Below are 6,000 nucleotides of genomic sequence, written 5' to 3'. Positions count from 1 at the left end.
TTTGTATCACCTATGCTATCTGAAATAACGCCACGGTTCCAAACGGTGTTCCGATTAGCAACTACTATAATCACATTTTTCGAAGTAAGATGTCCTTTGAAATAACTGAACGTTCACGAAAAATTGTAGCGTAGTAAACGAGCGCGAACAATATAGATCTTTTAAAAAAGAGGAAACGCAAGCTTCTGATAAGCAAGTTGCAAGGTTTCGATTATAAACATGTAAAAGCTCGAGGTATTAATTCTATTGATTACCCGAACCTATGATATCAGAATTCTTTATCTTTATTATGCACAATGCTATGTATTGGACATTTCGATATCTTAATCTAGCATGATCACAGACCGAGATTCTATTCACGCTCATTCCTCAATTTTCGCGGCATTTTTTCACGCGGTTGAAATTTCCGCAAAGTTCAATGAAATGTAGCGAATTATCAGCAAATTTATGGAAACTTGCTAAAAGAGAATATTGAGTAAAAATCATACGAAAAAAAGTTACATAAAGAAGGAAAATAATATAGAACGCAAATATTTCAAGCGATCAAGATGATGAGTTTATATCAATTTAAAAAGAAAATAGTTAACTGCTCAATATTATAGTAGCGACAGTGAGACCGAATAAGATTTACATTTGTTTCCTGAAATGTCATAATTATTTTTTAGTTAATCTGTGTGAAGGAAATACGTATTTCTAAAACTTTTATTTTTAAAATTTTTAAAATTTTTCAACAAATCTACACGGATCGGTGATTTATGTAAACTGAAAGACAAGTGCATTCTATTTGCCAGAAAAGCTTAAAAGTTTACCAAATATTTTTTAGCGGCAGCGTGCACACTTCATGGCAAATGAAAAAAATCAAATGCAAAGTATAAAATATGGGGTACAAAGTAGAAAATGTACTACTATAAATAGTTTAGGTGCACAATGCTGACGGAAGGACGGGATTGTATCGCGATTACCGACGCGTCGTCGTCGTCGTCGTCGGACCGACGACTATTTCAGGAAACTGCGATCGTTTCACGCTTGAAAAACTCCCTAAATCGATCAGAATAAGCATCGGAGATTTGTAACACGCAAGATGGACGACGTTGGTCTGGCCATAACGTGAAATATTTCGAGTGTCCATTCGGCAACGCGGCCTCGAAGCGACGGCAGTTTTCTGCAAATAAAGAAGCAGACTACGGCAAACTATTCATCGTCCGTTATGCCCGATACAGTTGGAAATGGTGCTTTAAATTAGTTCCATTCTACTTTGAATAGCTTTCTCAATAAATTAAAGACATTTCTGCCCCAAAACTCGAATAAATGCTATCGTTTAAACGTTGGCTCTCATAGTACGCTTATACGCAATTCAAAATTCAATTTTTAGTGAGAAACATTTTAAGAATATCTTGCGGGAAAAGTATCGAGTGAAAAGCAGCAGAATTAGATGAATTTCAATTCCTGTGTATCGGTGTTATCATACGCCTACGCGACGGTGCTACACGATAATAACTGTCAACAAAGGATGACCTGAAATAAACAATCGGAAAATACAAAAATGATTTGATAAATCACGTAACCGAAGAGAAATGGTTAAACAATGATTATAATAAAATAGGTCGTGAAGTACATATTTATTTCTCTAGTTTTAGTCGTTCACAGTTTTCTCTGCAAAATTGTTTGAAAAGGTTCTATACGAGAAATCGAGATTTCAAAATTATCACGTTGAGTCAATATTTGTTTTCCTTTACCTGCTGTATTTAGTTGTAATTATTACTGTAATGGCGAGAAATGCGCTTTATGATTATTTGCTGATTGTCCTCCAGATAAAAAGACTACGGTAAAGTACAAAGGAAAAATGCGTAAACAAAGTGTCACCAACGTTCGACAGTGGGGTGTAGTTTAATGAACGTTTCTCAACAATAAGATCAAAATGGTAAAATGATTGCTTCATTAAACAACGCCTTTCTTTTATGTCTTCTTCCTTAATTAATCTAACTAAAATTTGATTACTCTTGCATTGACGTTTTTTTATTGTTTCCGCTTTGAATCGTTACGGTAAACGCTTTTCAGCGTATTCTAGAACAAACGAGAATCTTCAATTACATTCGTTTCAGCATATTCCACTGCATATGTTACGAAAAACAGTAGGAATTCCACCCTTTGGTCTCGAATCATGGAACTCTCTAGTTTTTACTAGCATTTTTAGTTTGAACTTCTGTCCCGTCTAAATATACGATCGGTCCAAATATTTCTTTATAATTATTAGCGCTTGGATGATCGTAACGGTACTCTAAAGTAAACTGAATCATGGTTCAAATAAATCTTGAGCATATTCGGCTCGCAACCGTATTTAATAAAGGTAGTGGTTTGCCCCAGGTATCGGTAATCAAATGTTCAATAATATCGTGATCTCTGTCCACGCAAATAAATGTTAATGCAAAATTACCCGAAAACTGGTTATCGAAGGTGTCGCAAGTTTTCGACAAACATGTAAACAAACCGCGTACTCGGTTATTGACACAGTGAACGAACGTCGTAGACAATCAACTTTTAAGCGTATGTTAATATCTTCAAATATGCATATACTGGTTTACCAATGTGTATAATAATCAAAATAGTACGAGTCTATCCTACTATGTCAATGTAAAAAAAAAATGTCAGACGTAGCGCGAGGTTCATTCTATTATATAAAAATCATGGGTCCTTGATTAAATCTAATAGAACCTCGATTATCCAAACTAATCATGAGAAACTACATTCCGAATGATATTTACAATAGAAAGTGTTTCATATAAATCACCTCAGATAGTGTTATTTACTTGTAAAAATTCAGGTTACCAAGGATTCGGATAGTCCAGGTTCCACAGTATTATGATAGTTCAGATTTCTTCTTGTTTATGTTGTAAAGTGCTTTAGATTCCATGCTTCAGATTCATTATTTTCGATTATTTTAGAAGAAAAAATGTGAATCCGGTCAATTTGATCGGAACGGAAGGTTTAGTGCGAAATACGCGGAGTAGTTGCTCTAGCATCGTTATGCTCTTTGATTCTAATCTAATATGTAACTTATCTAGGCTATCTCGTCAGGGTGCAAAATATTACAATTTATAGATTATAAAGTCAATGAGATATGTGTAAGAATAGTCCAAAGTTCACTGGTAGCGTCGAATAACCCTGAATCGTTCCGCTTAGTTGTTAACAAACGACCAATGCGTCGGTCGGTCAGCATGAACTGTTGCGCACAAGATGCATGCGATAGGCCGATAAGCATCTATCTACTCGCTTTGAACGCGCCTTGAACAAATAAGAAAACTGGTTTACCCGCGATTAGGCAGAACTCCACTGTGGCGGCTATGCGAACGCTCCGTGGTTACAGTTCGTTTCGGTCATCCTGGACTGGTAAAGCAAACAAAGAAGCGAAGTATCCGTATTCAGTGGGGCATGTTCGTTCCCGGAAAGGAGGACTCGTAGCCGTCGGAACCTGTCACTCCCTTAGCACAGGATAGCTGTTCCAGCTGCGACACACTGCCGCGATCATCACTCGTTTATTCGCGGAGCACTTGCGGAATTGGCCGAGAGTTTATGTTGCGGCGAGTATACCAGTCAAAATTCGCAAACGACCGCCGCGAAAATTCGCGAGAACTACACGCACGCTAGATACTTTGCGCGTCTTGCAGCAAAATAGAGCGTGGTCGATCCGACGGGACGGCGATCGCGTGGCTGAGTTGCACAACAATCGATTGATCGATCGATAGATTCTCGATCGCAAGGACCGAAGCGCGTAAACATTCGGTATACGAGGCCCCTTCTCATCCAAGATGGTGTTAGGGGTTCACGAGAAGCTACATTTTCGATGGATTCACCGGAGAAAGGAATGTTTACGATATTTCCAAAAGAATTCCGTTAAGAGGTTGCGACCGAATCGAGCAGCTGCGGCTCATTTCGATGTAATAGTTTCCTCGAACTGGCTTAGGGGGGACTGAATCGCGCGAGCTTGAGTTACTACTCTTTGTATAGTCACTCGGCGAGTGAAAATCACGCAGACCGTTCAAACTGAAGCAACCGCGGTTGCTCGACGGACGCTTCGAGCATATTCCCTTTAATGCGGGCGCCGGCCGGCTTAAAGCTGCGGTTCGACCGATCAAAACGGGTTTTCTGCTTCTATCCAACCGGTGTCTTCCAAAATTCCAAACACTTGACAGCGAAACTTCCAGAATCGGTCACGCTTCACCCACTGGTATACCCGTAGAATGTTTAATCCACTGGCGCATCGACGATAGCCTCAGGGCGGGTACACTTCCGATCACTCACCCCGTGCGACACGTTGTTCACCAGACACCGTCGTTCCTTCGTGAATTTCGCACAAGAAACCAAACTCCGTATCGAGATAGCGCGACTACGTTACGATTCAGTCGATGGACAAGTTGTCCTGTTCTCTTTCGGTAAAAAGAGATACCCATGTAACACGGAACATCGTAACGTCTTCACCGTCGTACGGTTGAATTGCGACTGCGGCTGGCAGGGACTGATGCCGTCACCCCCACTATCGATGCTCCCCAACTCGTAGCCGGTGAAACGCCCAAATGAGTTGCGCGTTTCCCCCTTCCATTGTGGTCACGCCCCCCATCGGCTCGGTCCACACCCACCTCGGCCGCGCCCCTTTTTTTCGGACCTCCGAGCGCGGAATACTCAACCGAATGCACCGGGGCGAATTGTATACATTCCCGCGCCTTTTCAGCATTTAAATCGTCGTTCGAAGTTGCAAATTATTTCAAAAGGAAAGTGCTTTCTACATTTAAGTTATTACAATTCGTACCGCAATATATAATTTGAAATTATTGGATCGTTTGGTCGACGACACCAATTCGAAAATGCGATAGTTGCTAGACACGATTTTTCCAGAAGTATCCAACGCAAATTGCCTGTCATTATCGTCCGATGGATACATGAATTTTTCGAACGAACTGACACATGGAAAGCTTTTCCATTTATATTTTTACCGGTGGCGCAATTGTTCCGTAGGAAATTAACATTTTGTGTTCGTAATATAACTCGTTTTCTTCTTCCGTTCCTCTTTTGTTCGAAATATTGGGAGGTGTTTAACGTCGTTGTAACCAGAAAGTTAGGAAGATTAAGAGAAACAAAATTTGGCGGCATCGTATATACGAGGATCCGATTACTTCTGACTAGATTATGTACGCGTGATCGTCAGTATGGCGTTTTCTCTTGGACCCTTGTGGCATTTTGAGTGCTTGCATTTCTGCCAGCCCGCGACCAACCAAAACTCCCTCCCGCATCAGTACGATGGAGACGCAAGTGGTGCCATTTCATGCGGTTTTTGCTGACAGTGATGCGGTATATACCACCCGGTACGAGTCGGTTCTAGATGTCGCTCCGCCTTCCGACACCATCGCAGTCAATCCACCCATGATTCGCGCATGCGCGATCAACGGGTCACCGTATAACGCCCGTTCGAATTACCCCTCCGCCATCTTTTTACCAGCCAGAGTCGCTAGTATATAGACTTAACGCGACTCTCTCTCTCTCTCTCTCTCTCTCTCTCTCTCTCTCTCTCTCTCTCACTCTCTCATTTCTCTCTCCGTTGTTCACTCTCCTTGCTCCACCGTCCTCTCTCTTTCTTACATGCTGTCTTGGCCAGTTGTACCTTTCCGTGTTCTCTTCTTTGTTGCTCCTATCGGTGAGTTCTTGTCCCTCTCTTCCACTTGTTTGTTTCTTCTGGACCCACTATCACGACGGCTACCGTGAGAAATAACGCTGCTACCAGAGAAGCTACCAAAATGGCGGTCCCGACGCCACCTGCCGCCTATCGAGATCCAACATGCACGCATCTCCGCTCCGATGCTTTATTTATATCTTAACGTGGGCCCGGTCGTACTGTCTGGCCGGCACGACGCTTTTATGCCGATGACAGCGCACTAATGCTAATCTGGTATTAAATCGGATTTCGTATATCGACATCAAAGTCGCTAGATATTTGAAACATTGCGCCAA

The sequence above is a fragment of the Augochlora pura genome, chromosome 1, assembly GCF_028453695.1.
Source record: "Augochlora pura isolate Apur16 chromosome 1, APUR_v2.2.1, whole genome shotgun sequence".
NCBI lineage: Eukaryota > Metazoa > Arthropoda > Insecta > Hymenoptera > Halictidae > Augochlora > Augochlora pura.
Note: the sequence above shows the minus strand (reverse complement) of the source record.